General features: G+C 46.1%; 1 long non-coding RNA gene across 1 annotated transcript; it reads left to right on the top strand.

Annotated features, from left to right (window-relative positions):
• Nucleotides 1-7,444: 7,444 nt before the first annotated feature.
• LOC115326329 lies at nucleotides 7,445-15,150 on the top strand. The gene is made up of 5 exons (XR_005716235.3): nucleotides 7,445-7,604; nucleotides 9,193-9,363; nucleotides 11,063-11,184; nucleotides 13,519-13,637; nucleotides 14,964-15,150. It is a non-coding gene; the product is annotated as an uncharacterized LOC115326329 (long non-coding RNA).
• The last annotated feature ends 755 nt before the right edge of the window (nucleotides 15,151-15,905 follow it).

The raw sequence follows: 15,905 nt of genomic DNA on the forward strand, positions 1-15,905 counted from the left end.
TCCTCCCGGACGATGTCGCGGACGATTTCCCGAAGGCCGTCGACACCGGTGGCGTTCAGGTCTAGTCGGCAAGATGCGGCGGTTCGAGGAGCAGGCACGCCGGCGAGTCGATGATAATGGCTTGCTCGGGCCGACAGCGCTCGTTCGATGTTAGTGGCTTCCGCCACAAAACCGTCGACGGTTGTCGGGGGATGGCGGACAAGGCCCCCAAAAATTTCAGCCTTCACGCCACGCATAAGGACGCGAAGCTTCTTCTCTTCGGCTGCCTCCGGATCGGCTCGGGCGCGTAGGCGCATGACATCTTCTACGAAGCTTGTCACGGTTTCGTTGGGGCCCTGCACCCTGGTTTGAAGAAGGTCCTCTGCTCGCTGCCGACGGTGGTGGTTGAGGAACGTTCGCTTCAACTCGGCGGCGCAGGACTCCCACGTAGTGAAGGACGCTTCGTAGTTTTCAAACCAATGCCTCGCAGTTCCTTCAAGCGCGAAGTAGAGATTGTGGAGGTATTGTTCAGTCGTCCATCCGTTGTGGCGGGCTACACGTTCGTAGTGTTGCAGCCAGTCTTCAACGTCCTCGTGGACGTCTCCGTGGAAAGGCGTTGGAGTCCTGGGTGCGATCGGCAGGTACACAACGGCAGAAGCGGCCGGGGTCTGCGCCTGGTTGGCCATCGTCGTCTTCGGCTTGGTCGTGGGTGGCAGAAGTCCGTGTTCCGGGGGTAGACCTCGGATGCGGCGACTTGACCGGGTCTCGATCTGGTCTTCGTCGGGTCCTCCGGAGCTGGGGTTTGGGCTTGTACTGCGGGAACTCGGAGGGCTGCGCTGCACGGACATGCGTTACCCCGCACCTCCACCAGAATGTCACGGGTGGTGACTAAATAAACAATAAATAAACAAAGAAATAAACGTTTAATGTGGCGAACTTGTGCCAAAAATAAAAGGGTACAAAAGATAATAACAGAGCGTCGCGGGCGTCGAAGTCGGCGTAGCAGCACAGTCGAACGCTAGGGCGAAACTGACTCGACAAGATCGCGGGCGGCCTCTTATATAGAGTGCGTCGCTGTCTCGAAGATTCGGCGAAAGCGGCTCGAGCGTCGCGTGATCGGGCGAGAATGAACACGCACTTTCTAGAAAACAAAAGCAGGAATAAATGATAGAAGTTACGAGCGGTACATGAATAAACGAGAACTTTCTGGAGGTCCGTGACCGAGCGTTGCTTTCTCAGCCCTGGGCGCGGCAATATAAATGATAACTTCCTTATACAGATAACTTTATTTACATTATTTACACAGATCATGGCACACAGCTAGAGCTCTCTGTTGCATCTCAGGAGCAGCTGCGCTTCAAAAATTTCGTCGGAGAGAGATCCCCTCTTGCAGGACAACATGTCCCTTGCCATGCTGAGCAAGCTTTCGGCCGGAGCAGACGAAGGTAGCCCGGTGTTGAACCGCACGAAGAGCTCTTTCATCTTCGGAAAGCTCTCCAAAACTGAAAGTTCTGTGGTATCGCTGTGCTTCCAACGGTGGAATTCGTCAGCGTCTGGACGATGCGCTTCTGTCCGCCTGATGCTGAAGAAATCATCGTCTGGATCAGAAATTTCTGTTGCCGGCTCTGGTCTCACGTGTTCTTGCACGGGAAGCGAAGCATTGTACTGGCACTGCACCAGTTTCCAGTTCTTCGCTTCCAGTTCTTTGTCCGCTAGCCATGCCAGCTTGAACACTCAAAAGCCAGGCACTTGGGTTTTCGCCTTGTCCCAATTTCCTCTTCGGCTTTGCGTTTCCAACAGCCCGAAGTGTTTCTTATCTTGAGGATGCGCCCCTCCGTGAGTCACCTAATATTTTTTTATTTTTCTTTACTATTCCTTTTTGCGCCTAAAATCCCTCTCGTGATCACACCCTCTCCCTATACTCGTGCGGGGAGAAAGGGGTCAAGCGCTAAGCGGCAGGAGATTGATTGGTCGGGCGAGCATGTAGCTTCCACCGTACTGCCAGCTTAGGGGCGAACGGAGACGCTCAAACTATAGACGCTTTCAGCGCGCGCCAAATTCAGCCGCCATAGCTGACCTTCTCTTGTCTTACCGAGATGTCGAGCGACTGAAGCGGGCGTTGACGAGTCTCCACAAGGGCCTTTGCTGGGGAGAAGGACACGGTAGAATCTGAAATGGCAATTACCTGTCCTGCTGTGGTAATGATGAAGTGGATCGAACGGAATAAGAGGAAACAAAAACTGAAGGTCGGCTATGGCGGCGCCCATGCACAGCTGCCTGAAAGCGTCTATACACCTTTCCAGGAAACACTCGACCCCAGGGGCAACAGACCGTTTTCGAGCCCAGTCACTGGGTTTGAGGCTAGGCTCTCACCGGCGTCCCTGCTAACCCTAACCGAGTGGGCTGAGATTTCGAAAGGCGCAGCCTGTGAAGGCGCAGTTTCAAACGCTGCTGGCGGCTAAATTCTCGTGTTTTCCCACTGCATTTTGTGTTTCATGGTGCATGTATTTTCTTGAGGACGTTGGGAAGCATTGTACCACATTTTAAGAAAAAGCGTAAACTTTTTTTGTTGGGTACGCGCGCGACAGAATGAATGCGACTGGAATGTTAGTTGTTGTTGTTGTATTTTTTTTACGGTAAGTTTTGACGGCGCCGTTCGATTAACCGCGTGTCAAACGACAAAGCGTTTAGCTGTCGAAAATAATTAACAACAGAAGATAGCCGAAAGGCATGCATTTTTCAGGCTCACAAATAACATGTTTACCGATGGACAGAGGAACGCACGCGACTGATCCGTTTCCCACCCCAACCCGGACAACTATTTTTGAAGATGACTGAGGACCCTACGCGGATTATCTCTGGGATGGGGGAGAACAATTGTCATTGTTCGCAAAATCGCGTCGAGGGCCGTTCCACCAGGGGCCTTAGTTCGACCTACTTCCCCTCCTTCGTTTCCCGAGAATGTCGAGCAGAAAAGCTCGAATGGCAGGCACTTACCAGCCCTATTTCTCACAGTGGAAGATAACACAGAGAGGGTACGCAGCATGCATCAGAAAAAGTAAGTGGAAACTTTCAAGAAAGGCCACAAAACGTCGAATGCAAAACCGCAAAACATAGGTAGAGAATCGCGCTGAGCGGGTTTTCACAGTTCAAGAGAGTGGCAGAAAATGTGTAGCTGATAGCGGGCGCGAGAGTCGCACCAGCCGCATTAGCATCAGCAACATTGCGGCGGCCAAAGAGCGTTTTTTGGAAAGGTGTAGAGGAAAAAGAAAAAGTAAAATAAAAAGAAAAGTGCTCTTGTGTATTCTGGACACAAAAAATAGGCCTGGTGCGAAAAAGTAATTAGGTAATTTAATTACAATTACCGTCGCTGGAGTAATTCATTACATTACTAAATTACCTGCTACAAAAAGTAATGAATTACATTACTAATTACTGGAACAAGTAATTAAATTACTGTAATTTCATTATAGTAATTACATTACTGCCAGCTCTGTCTGTAGGGCTCGGTGGCCAATAAATGGGTGAATAACCGTTTGCAATGTTTAATAATTAACCAAAATCTGTTAGTTGACTTGTTTATTAACGGCTTAATTGGCCATGATGCAATTGCGGTTTTAAAAGGAGTCATTATTAAAGGCAAACACAATTCCGATAATTCGCGAAAAGGCAACGAGGCTCGCAAAATTTATCGTAAAAGTTTGCCTTTGTTCTATTGATTCAGAAACCGCGCTATGAAAATAATACGTAGAATTTTGACTTAAGGCCTGTTCACACATACAGCGGAGCGCTAAGTTAGCGCTACGTGAGCGCTCCAAGAAGCGCTCATGTGGCGCTTTCTAGCGCGTGGCTTAGTTCTAACATAGCGCGCGCTTAGCGCTTCAGTAGCGCCTTGTTAGCGCTCCAGTATAGCGCCTTGTTAGCGCTTCAGTAGCGCTTCTTGTACCGCGGTGCTGCGGATTAGCGCGTGCACTGCTGTTCCGGTTTCTGTGGTTGGGTGTGCTTCAGCAGCACCATGGCGGACATGTGGTATGCTGAAATAGAAATGCGACAAATGCTCTTACATACGCGATTAGTGCATATGTGTGTAGACGGCTTAATGCACAGAAGAGCCTTCTGGGTGCGCGAAATCTTTCGCTACCGAGATACCGACGGGTACCTGGTGAACCTTGTTCCTAGGCTGAGGGACCGAGACACAGAGCTCTTTTGAAGGCGGTTATTTTTAACTGCGTGTCTTTGAAACCAGGGTCATTCATACCGAATAGAAAGCAATGAGGTCGTACCCAATCAATTGGTCGCTCAGAGTCCATGACTCTGGATCGCCTGCCAGACCCTTGTTTTGTAGAGCGGCTGTTTTACTTCCTCTTCTTTTAATGCCAAAGGAAAAACAACAACAAAGGAATCGCCGTGCACGCGCTGTTCCGCAGCAGCAAGCATGGCACAAGGAGCGTGAGAGCGCTAACCAAGCGCTTCTGTAGCGCTAACAGAGTGCTAACAAAGCGCTTCTGAAGCGCTATACTTCGTCTCACGTTAGTATGGACTATTGTTAGCCGCGCGTGCTAAAAGCGCGAGATAGTTGCTTCGAATGAAGCCTCAGCGGCTGCACGAGCGCTCATGCAGCGAGTGCTCCAAACAAGGCAGTCAAGGCTAGCCGCTCGCGCTAGCACAGCATTCGCGATTAGTTCATGCGGTTCATGCTAAGGTGAGGGCAACTCCGGTCCATACTTTCGATATTGGGATTATGGCTGTTTTTAGTGCAGTTAGCGCCCCTGAATTGCAAGGTGTAATTTTTTTCTCGTTATTGTGCGAAGTTTTAAAGATATCGACGTCTCAAAGTTTTGTTTGGGGCGCGGCCGACAAAACCAAAACTAGCCGCTCGAGGTTCCGGCAACACTGGAAATCAGCCGCTATGTGGACGTGACGCCAAGATCGTTCTCGTTCAGCGAGTACGCACAGTACGCAGTCCAAGCGGCACCTACTTCTGTTGCGCTAGCCGTCTAAAGATAGAAGGTAAGCTGACTTTGTTTTAATTCTGTATACGTGGTAGTTATCCAGCATATGTAGCAAGAGTTAGTGCGTATACCCAAAAGCTAGCGACTGGAAAACCCGTCAACTCGTTCGGTGGCGTACTCGGCGGCCGCCGCCGCACGTGCGCTATGCCGTGCCGTACTCGTTGCTTGTATACCCAAAAGCTAGCGACTAGAAAACGAGTGAACTCGTTCGGTGCCGTACTCGGCAACTGTCGGCGTGCGTGCGGTCTCCCGCACTCGTCGCTAGGCCTAAATTGTCATCGGGGCTCCGTGGATGGAGCGGCGTTGCTCTGCGCCGCGCTGCCAGTGACGTACAGTGCTGGCGCTTTCGCGCGGCGGGTCAGTCCCAGACACGAAACTTTGAGGCTCTCCGGCGCGTTCCGCGACAACCGAACAGACGTGTGTCAAGCTGTAGACGTCTGTTTTTTCGTTCTTTTTTCATCAAGCGCGTAAAAGCCGAATTTGTAAGCTACGACATTAATTCGCCGCATAAATTCGTCCAGGTAGTAAATATTTGTACAAAAAAAAACAAAAAAACTTGCAGCACTAAAAAAAAAAAAAGTTCTTTGGGCAGTCATTTTCTTTTCAAAGCTAGCAAAAGTTTTGGTGGGTGATAGAGGAAAACATAGAACGTTAGCAAGGTGAGAACACTTTCTTTCCCTTCCGCATTCCCACCCCCACCCACAACAATTTTTTTTATTAGAATACATAGGATTTTAAGTTTTCCTTCGTAACCTTTGACTAAGGCAAGTGTTTTTTTTTAAGTTTTAAATATTATATTTACCTCCAGCCGAACTGGGGCAAATTAGAGAGTTGTAACTTACAAATCCGAACTTCCGCGATTTCTTTAAAGTCCCTTGTGGTATTCACAAACGTAATGTTAATTAATACTGCAGCGTAACGGGTTCGAACGATTGGGAGGCGAATGTTTATATCGCATGAGCTTCACGCGCCGGCTGTTCGCTAGTAGCCGTAACGGACCTGAATACTACGCACGAGATTGCGTAGAAAACAAGTAGTGACGGAAAGCAGAAGATTGTTTTCGTTTTCAGTACAAACTTCAGTGTTTGGAGTTAGTTAGTAATTGTACTCTACATGCCCACCATTCCCCACTCAACAGACATTCAATGGAGCGTGAATGCTCAATCTTCAACACTGCACTTGACAATGACTCTTTTATTTATTGATCAGGATACTTTTATCACGTTTACCTTTTCTGTACATGTACGATGGGCAAAGAGCGACTGCACGGCATCCTTTTTAAGCCTCGACCCCTTCGCTGACAAGCCACAAGCAACCCACACCTGTAGGTTTCGTTCGTAACTCTCCGGCGAAAAATGATCGGAGCAGAGCTTCGATCTGGGGGTCGACGTCCAAGGCTTTCCAAAGTCCACTCGTCAAACAGCGTTCGCCCACAACTTCTCCAATTTCCGATCCGTTGGAAACTTGTGAAAACGCACCTCCGGGTTGCGCAGCGGCTTGTTTGAGCAGCCCACAGCGCTTTAAGTTGTACTCGGCATCTTTCGAGGAACAGCTGGGCACTCTTGGGCGCACCGAGTTGCGTGCTAAAACGAGTCTAGGGGTCCTCACGAGCAAATAAATAAAAGGCTATACCGAAGCTACATGGGCTACAGGTAAAAGCAACGGCTAAACACGCAATTACAAGCCGAAGTAGCGGTGGTAGCGGCACAAAGAAGCGCGCGCGACGGCTGCGCCGTGCGCCCGTCCGCAACGGAGGAAAAAAAGAGAACGATGTTGACGTCACGGCCCAATGTTGCTTTAGCGATCGGCAACCCGCTGGCCGCCCGCTAAGGAGCAGCGGCTCGCGGCGGGTCGCGTTTTTATTATCAGCATTAGTTGAGAATGCGGCATCCCACGGACGTGAAATTTTGGCTGGGGTCGTATTTTGTGTCACTACAGCGATACCTGTATTTTATTTCATTTTGAGTTTTGGCCGAAGTTGCCCTTTAAGCGCTAACCGAGCGCTACATCACGCGCTGGGAAGCGCCACATGAGCGCTCCTTCGAGCGCTCACGTAGCGCTAACTTAGCGGTTCGCTCACTGTAAAAAATGACCGTGAAATAAACAGTCACCTGACCGTGAACGTCACGGGGCGCCCACCGTAAAAAAAAATACGGTATGTTGACAATGTTTTTCGAGTGAAAAGGGTACGGCGACGGGAGGAAAGAAGTGGAACGAGAGAAGGCACGGCGACGGGAGGAAAGAAGCGGAACGCCCCAAGCGAGGCGCGCTACACACTCCGCACCACGCTCCAGACACACGCACGGCACGCACGTGGTGTGTTGGGGGCCTTCTGCGCCTGCGTCGTCGGGCTGCTCTCCAGTTCGCGGCTCGCGCCTTGACCCTCGCCCACAGCCCTCGCCATCGGGCTGCCTTGCTTTAGCACCCTTCGCCGCCTTGTCTGCTTTCGCGCCGTTAGCGCCGTTCCCCTTGTCGGGTCGCCATCTTTTGTTTCCCGAAGGAAGAAAACAAAGCGAGGAAAGTTTGCGGTAGGGAGCACGACCGTGGCTACCAAGACGGCTGACGGCGCAGTACCCGAGGCGTTTGGCGGGCCCAATAGTAAACGAACATAACGTGAGTATCATTTTGAATATGAATGTGGCAAGCACGATCCGATTCTGAGAAAATTAATGCCCGTTGCCGGCAAGATCGAGAAAGAGCCGACACCGACAAACCGGCAGCACGTGCGTTGACGGAGTGCATCGCTGGCCGGCTGTCGATCGTCGTTCGCGCTCCTTTTCGGGAAGGGAGCACAAGCGATTGGGAGCCAGCCAAAGATAGCTTCAGATTAATACTGCGCATTTTTGCGATTTGTCGGTCTTAGCTCTTTTCTCGCTTTAGTGAGGCGACGGTTTGAACAACCATGTTTGTTTGCCGTGTTTGTTCAAAGGGGTCAACCGCGTTGGTCGAATATGTGCGACATTATGACAGCCACGAGTTCGGAGCGCGGCAGATTCCATGTATGCACGCAACTTGTTGTTTGCAGTTCACTACTTATGTAGGGCTCAGATGTCACATCTTACGGTTTCATAAAGGTCAACTGCGCGCGAGTGGACCTCGGCTCGATTTAACGGGTGACGTAAACTTAACATTCACGCTCCAAAAGAACAAGCAATACTAAAGCAATTGCACCCTACCAGTACAGAAATGATGTATTTAAATACTCTTTCTTTTGTCGGACTATTATTTAGTGGAACACCCTGCCTGAGCAAGTTGTCAATTGTTGTAGTCCTCAATTATTTGAAGCACAGCTGAATGAATTGTTTGGTTAAATTTTGCATGTGGAAATGTTTATTTTTTGAGCATGCGTGGGTTGCTGCAACCTACCTGCGCTCGCCTCGCACGGTGAGTGCATGATTAAGTTATTTCTGTGTGTTGTTTTTTTCCCCTCCTGTGTAGAACGACAGGGCCACAGTATTTCAAACGAATAAATAAATAGATTTCCAAATAAAAGCCAAAAGAAGTATGTCAAATACTAGAACAATAAAAACCTAAAAACACTGATATCTAAATATAAAGCAGGTCTCAGAGTTTAAATCAAATACAAATCATTTGAAGTGTTTCACATGTCAGACAATTCATGAAATCTACAATGGCTACCTATAGCCCATAGCGACAACACACATTTCCGAAGTTGCTAGAAGTGACAAATCATTTGATTTCTTTGCAGCCAATAGAAGTATATGCTAGATGTAACGATACAGCGTCTATATATGCGAATGCGGTGGTCCTGTGCAACTGGGGAGAGAGAGGGTCTTCGAGGTTCCTGTTCAGTTTTGGTGGCACATGTCTCCCCTCCACTAACCAGGGAACATTTGCCTAGGTGCCTTCACGGCCCATCCTCTCCCTTTCTGGAGTAGAATTCTGACTGGCCTACACTCAAACAAGCTCACTCATAGTGGAGGGAAGGCAAATCGAACCAAGGATCTCATCTCCTGTTGGCAACAAGTAATGTTAGAAGTGTTTTAAATGTGGGGGGGAGACTGGCAGTGAGGGTGGGAGGGACGAAGCTGGGCCTCTTCCCTTTTCCCTTTTTGTTTTTACAATTAATTGAAATGTCCACGATCTGGAGGTGCAGCCCCAGCCCCATTGTTTCAATGCCTTGTCAGCTACTCTACTTATCTGAATGTTTACTATTTTCTCATTTTTTAAACTTTTGTAGGGGATGATCTGTGGACTGCCCACGAGTACGCACTCAGCATTGATGGCAGGCTCATGGTTCAGAAGATACCAGACGTCCCTACGGCAGAGGCTGCGCACTCTTTGCGAGTCACTATTGCTTTAACATCTGCTACGCTGAAGGCCTGTCATCGACCCTTGAGTTCCTTCAGAGGTAATTTCCTGTTCTGTGATTTTGGTATATGTATGTGGATGCCTAGTAGGACTCCATACTTTTTATCTATATCATTTCCAGGCTTATTGTTCCTATTGAAATAAAGCAAACACCTTGCACATTTAGTGTCATAAAAGACATGGACCCACAGTTGGTACCAGGGCCGTACCCAGAAAGAAATTTCGGGGGGGTTCGGGGACAACGGCGGCCATTTTGAAAATGTCTATTGTCCTATTTTCGCCTATGAATCATGTACATCGGTGGCATATAATGGAGAGTTCTAGCAAACCGGAGAACCGGTCCCGGTTTGGTACCCAGTAGCCGACCGGCGCCACTGCGCGTGCGCAGAGGTGGAGATTAAAATTGGATGGCTGCAAGTGCACCGACCATGTACCAGCACTGTACCGGGGCTGGTCCTCCGCTTTGCTAAAAAGGTGATAAAAGGATACTTTCAAATCGCTTGTAACCTAAAGAAAAGAAACTGTCGGGAATTTAATTCCTGGTAATGGAGAGGAATAGAAGTTGGTGCATAACTTTTGCCGATTCACCTGGACGACCCTGTGTTTTATGAGAAGTCGCTAGTTGCCTTCGCCATGCCGCTACCACCAAGCCTAGAGGACCTCCGACCTACCACCGACTGCCAGCGAAATAATTTTTCACGTTCAGAGCAATCGCTCTCGTGAAGTTTTAAACCCCAGTTGCAATTCGTATCCATTCTATTCGTACTTAGGTTGAGGGCACAAACACGAAATCTGCGCATATCTTGAGTGCTTTGCGGGGTTTGGTACATCAGGGCCGTACCCAGAAAAAAAATGTCGGGGGGGGGGGGGGGGGGGGTCAGAACCCCCTAACCCCCCCCCCCTTAGTTACGGCCCTGGTTGGTACCTTCCTTCTCATTTGTTAAATAGAAGAGCACATATCTCGCTGATTGGAGAGCTGTCCCAATTGTTTCCGCGAGCTCCAAACAACTATAGCTCCCACATCCTGCACCAATGCTGTACTTTACATTGAAATTGCACCCGAGCAGAGTCCACAGATCGAGTGCATGCATTTCGCCGCAAGGCACTGCACATGCAAGATGGAGGCAGGTGAATAAAAACCCTTATCTGCTCTCGCAGTCAATCAAACAGCTTCAATTGCATGTATGCATAGGCCAGTGGTCTTGGTGTTTCATCAGGCAGCTGGACTGGATTGTAATAACAAAGCTCAGAAATCAATTTTAGGGAAACATTTAAGTACAAAGCTAGCACTGCCTCAACCTGGCTTGTAAAGGTGAAATAAACAAGAAAATAAAAAAATAGAGCTTATCTTTCAAACTGATTTGCCCCTTCTGACCATTACATGTCATTTTATTGTGCCCATATACAACGAAACAACTCCAGCAATATTGCATATTTTGATATGCTCCCGCTTCTCACTGTAACGTTTTTGTATACAAGCTTAGTGTTTGGTCCCACCTGTTATAACTTGTGGGTCCTCAGGTTAGGAGAGCTGCAATAGGGAGGCATGAAGAGATTCATGCGGCTCACGAGCCGCAGTTTGGACCCACCTGATATTCTCTTTACTAAATAGTTTACTTTCTTCTAGTCTCTCCCTTCGGTCATGTATACTTATGTGACACATATGACTAAATTGACTAACTTTTCAGGTTACCAACTTGGATGAAATGTTTCTTTTATGGCACTGATGCTTATTGCAGAGGTTTCCTGAGCATGAACCCTGACCGTGGCACCAGAGCCAAGCGCTCCAAGTCAGAAGTGAGCAAGAAAGTACTTAACCTGGTCAAGAAAATAGCAGAGCTGGAGTGGAATGTGTGAGGCTGTAAGTATGATTCACTACAGTGTTCACTTAATAAATGGGAAGTGGACATGAGACTCATTTTGAAGAGAAGCAGAAGAAGGTGAAACAATTCAATGAGTGTAAGAGTCCACTGTCACTAGAGAGGAAGAATAATTCTCAGAGATAGATAGGTGCAGGGATACATTTACCACTAACGAAGGGTATCTGAAGGTTTTGTAACAGACCACTGTCTTAGCAAACTACAAGCCTTACTCACTGGTATAGTGTGTTTGTCTGCCAGTGATGGATTTACAAAAAAAATGTTTTCACTTTGTTTTTTTGCAAAAAAAAGAAAAATTGAATTCGGCGCTTGATTAGTACTTCTCGTGAGTTGGCACCTTTATCAAATTATCTCTGCTGGATAGCAAAACAATGATATCACACAGCTTATTTTAGAGCAAAATTTCCGGCTGTAGACAGGTACCTTGAAAGGTTAGTTCGTGAAATATTGAAAGCAATTTTGCAACTGTTACCCGTCTGGGAGGGGATGTGATGAGGTAGTTTACAATAATGGTTCTTCATTGATTCTGGCGAATGAGTGTATAATTTATGAAACGTTTGGGTAAAGTTGCATGAATTCTTTAATGCTGTGAAAAGGGGATGTCAGGTTTCAACAAATAATGTGTTTTGCCAGTCGAGTTTCATGGCAAAGGCCAGTGACTAACACTCTGGACAGACTGACATGTCACACTGACAGATGCAAATAGTGAATAAATGGTGGTCACTTAGCCATGATCCATGGCATCTAGTCGCCATTGTTCCAAAATAATTTGATGGCCTAGTTAATTAACATAGAACACCAAACTAGTGCAAAAGACTCCTTAATTTTTAATTTTATTTTTATTTTTATTAGTTTATCACTTAAGACTTTTCCTTATTATTTTTTATTATCTTTTTGTGATACATTTTTTTGTGATTTTACTTTTTTCTTTATTGTATTTTTTTTCTCTTCCTGTTATATTAGCGTCAATGTTGTCTTTGTCTTCCTCTTTCCTCTCATAAAATGTCAGTTGTAAGTAGTGCTCTGTCCTGTCTCATTCTTTCTGTGTTCGTCTTTTGCGCTGATTTTGTGCATAATTGTTCGTGGAGTCCCACCCAGCTTGTCACCATTCTGGGAATAATGGGATCACATAACCATCATCTGTGTGTGGTCACCTGTCCATACTGCAAATAGTGAATCGTTCATAGTCAGACGGTCACATAACCACACACAGCATGCATCTGAATGAGCCCAACACATTCTGACCTTTCATAGCTTTTGTGAGCATAATCAAGCTTGCCTAAATTTTTTCTTACATTGTTGTGATACTGCTTATGCCTACATTTCACCACACATTACTTCAGCCCATTATTATAGAAAGCAGTGAATAAGACCCTGCTTCATGGCTGAACCATCAGAGTGGGCTTGAGCAAATAATCAAAATTTATTGCTGCTCTGGGCAATATACTATTAAATTTTACTTTTGTAAAATTGATACTGTGCTTTCAAGTTTGGGAATTTTCGGCACTATGTGTGATCTGTCCAATCTAGTTAGCCACCACCGTTGGGCGCACTCTTAACCATACACTTGTGCACCACAAAGAGGTGGTACCCACAGGTTTCACACTGATTCTGCATATCTCGTCTCGCTGTAGCAGAGGCTCATGCTTGAGAAGGAAAGTTGTCATTTAAACATATGGTCCACATGTCTTTGAATAGACAGGGAAGTTGAGAAATGATAATCTGAAAATTCTAAGTTGGTGTAAGATTTCAAAAACCAATTTGTTTGCTAGTACAGGGTCTCCTAAAAAGTTCACGCACTAACATGGCCCACAAATTTGAACATGTATATTATTTAGTGCATGGATTAAATGATGGAGATGTTAGTATTGTTGATAACAATGTGGACATATCAAGTAGTAATATTTCTTGAACGGATATGTTACTAGTTAAATTTACATGTTAGAATAAACATAAACATCTTTGTTAAATGCAATTGTTGTGAATAACTATATTACAGAATTTTTGTCCCTAAACTTGACACTAGTGGTAACACAGGGGTGGGAAAGGAAAGCAGGCATTGTCTTCTAGTTTTGACAGGCAAACAGATGTATCTTAATGTAGTATTCACAACAGAATGAATAGGAAGTGTGCTTTCGAAATCCAAAACTTCCTTTTGTTGCTTGAAAATATATTTTTGGCTGGCCCAGAAGGTGCTCCGAAATTACTCTGACCGTTTGTTTACATCACATCAGCACTAGCTTGGAGTTACTTTCCTTGATTTTTTCAGTCTGGTTTTCTACTCATTCTGTTCTGTTTGAATATGTCTGTTGAAGGTTGGTCATCCTATGTGGGAACGAGGCATGCAACATGGAGCTCGAGCTCATTCAACACAAGGTCTTGGCACCAGGAAGATTTCAGCAGCCATAAGCAATGGCACTTGGGTCTAAATTTGGTGAGTATGATAAGGATCGAGCACCCAGCTGCTTGTGTGAAAAAAAAAAATGGGGGGACACTTATGCTCGGCCTTAATGTATGACACGATAGCGGGAGGGCAGGGGGTGGAGGAGGAGAGGGGAGGTGGGGGCAAGGGCAGGGAGGGCAGCAGTGGGGAGGGGGAATCCTATGATCCCTTGCATGCACAAGGGATCGTGGCGCAAAACATCGAGGGGTTTTCTCGACATGCCGACGCTGGACGCCGGTTCTTTTGCTGCATTAACACTATTGGGTTGAAACATAACTTACCTAGCCTCACTTAACTCAAGCATAGCTTTACTACGCTGCCTATAATTACATGAAAAAATGTCTATGTGATGCTAGAAATGAGACATGATTAGCATGCAGTCATATATTTTAAGAGAAATGATGCCATTGCTGTGCATCATTTCATGCATCTTATAGTGCATCTTATACATGGCAAATATAGGTCGATAAAATGAGAAGCATGTAAGTGGTAGCTGCATCACAAGCTGTCCATGTTTATTTTGTATATCATCTCAAATTGAAGTGCTGAGCACACTGCTTTAACCATTTGTTTATCTGAAGTGACACTAGGCACAGTGCACAGAGATTCTACTGCCAGCTAAGCCTGACTTTCGCAGCTCGCCCTGATGCAACCGGCCACGACTATTCATATCTCTTATGGTGTGAACATGTCAGAGAAAGATTAATGGTGCCTTTTCATTAGTGCACGGTGGCAAGAGAATTGCAGTCTCTGGGGGTGGGGAAAGACTAGTTCTACGTTAGTGCCAACAACAGTCAACCAGCTTGACTAGATGAAAAGGAGGAGTAAATTTCTATGTGTGCTGCTTAATTAATGTCAACCCCTGATTTTGAAAACAAACTCACTCAGCTCTTAAGTTGACAAATGTCTGTCTAGTAAGTGAATAGTAGGCTTTCCCATAAAATAGCTGTATTTTTGTGCAGCATTCTCTGCCAAACTTTGTGCATATCCTCTCATTCATTTGCCCAGGTATATAGGGGCTGTGCTGGGATACTGATATGGTATTCGAGAAAACCAGAATACATGTACTGCATGGCTAATATATAGCTACTGAGATATAATGAAGTTTGACTTGATTAGGAGAAGCTAAGCTAGAGGATGGGGGGGTTCAGTTGTCACATAAAGCTTCTTTCATACATTGTAAGCAATATCAGCATCATTAGTTTCTTTGCACAGTGAATAAAACGTGGCTAACATTATACAACATATCTGTTAAATTGCTGCTATTTTGGCACATTTATATATGTTATATTGATGACTGGTTTCTTTCTTTTCCAGATCAGGGTATATGGACCTGGGTCCTCATCATCCAAGTAAATAAATGTTCTGTTTTTATTTCTATCCTACACATAATTTATGCTGTGTTCTGGCTTAATTGCATTTGCCTGTACATACACAACGATCGCATTGCAGACATGAAGACCACGCTACAATTACAATAAACAGCATGCCACATATATTACAGGCACAAAATGGCTAACATAAGGAGACTTCATGACCCATTGTTTGATTCATTGTCTGTTGACCAGTAGTAGGAAGTAAATCGAAGCAGCAAAACATGTGCGGTGAAATGCTAAGCATGTCGCACAATGCGGTGGGAAGATGATAGAATTCGACAATGCTTACTTATGTCGAATTTTGCATACTTTCTGACGTGTTGTACGAAGTGCTAGCGCTTCATTGTGCCAGCATTTTGCACCTTCAATTTACTTCTTACGATGGCCAACTGGCAGTGAATTAAACGGTCAACATTTTTACGGTGACCATTAAATTAGCAGTCAGTTGACCGGCAAATAAACTGCCACCATGCCGTGATCTTAGCGGCAGTCAGTAAATCTCGTTTACGGTCTGTTCAGCATCGCCCCGTAAAATTAACGGTATCTTTTTTTACTGCGACCGTTTAATTTACTGGGAGATTACGGTCAGGCAGTAAATTTGAATTTACGGTCTGCCGTATAAATTACGAGAAGTTGCTGGCAGCCAGAATGCCAGTCAACTTACCGTAATTTTGACGGCCCATTTTTTACAGTGCTGTATGTGTGAACCGGCCTTTAGTCGTCTTGATGTGTGGCGCCGGCGACGGCATTTCGGCACTATCCTTACGTATTCACCATCCGCAAAATCAGAACACAAGATTCAAAGCATATTACGGTCGAACACACGGAACTATGAAATCGTGGTCCCGACACGCGCACCGCTCGAAGTGAAAAACACACGGAA

The sequence above is a fragment of the Ixodes scapularis genome, unplaced genomic scaffold (genome assembly GCF_016920785.2).
Source record: "Ixodes scapularis isolate PalLabHiFi unplaced genomic scaffold, ASM1692078v2 PGA_scaffold6__148_contigs__length_123643588, whole genome shotgun sequence".
NCBI classification, from domain to species: Eukaryota; Metazoa; Arthropoda; class Arachnida; order Ixodida; family Ixodidae; genus Ixodes; species Ixodes scapularis.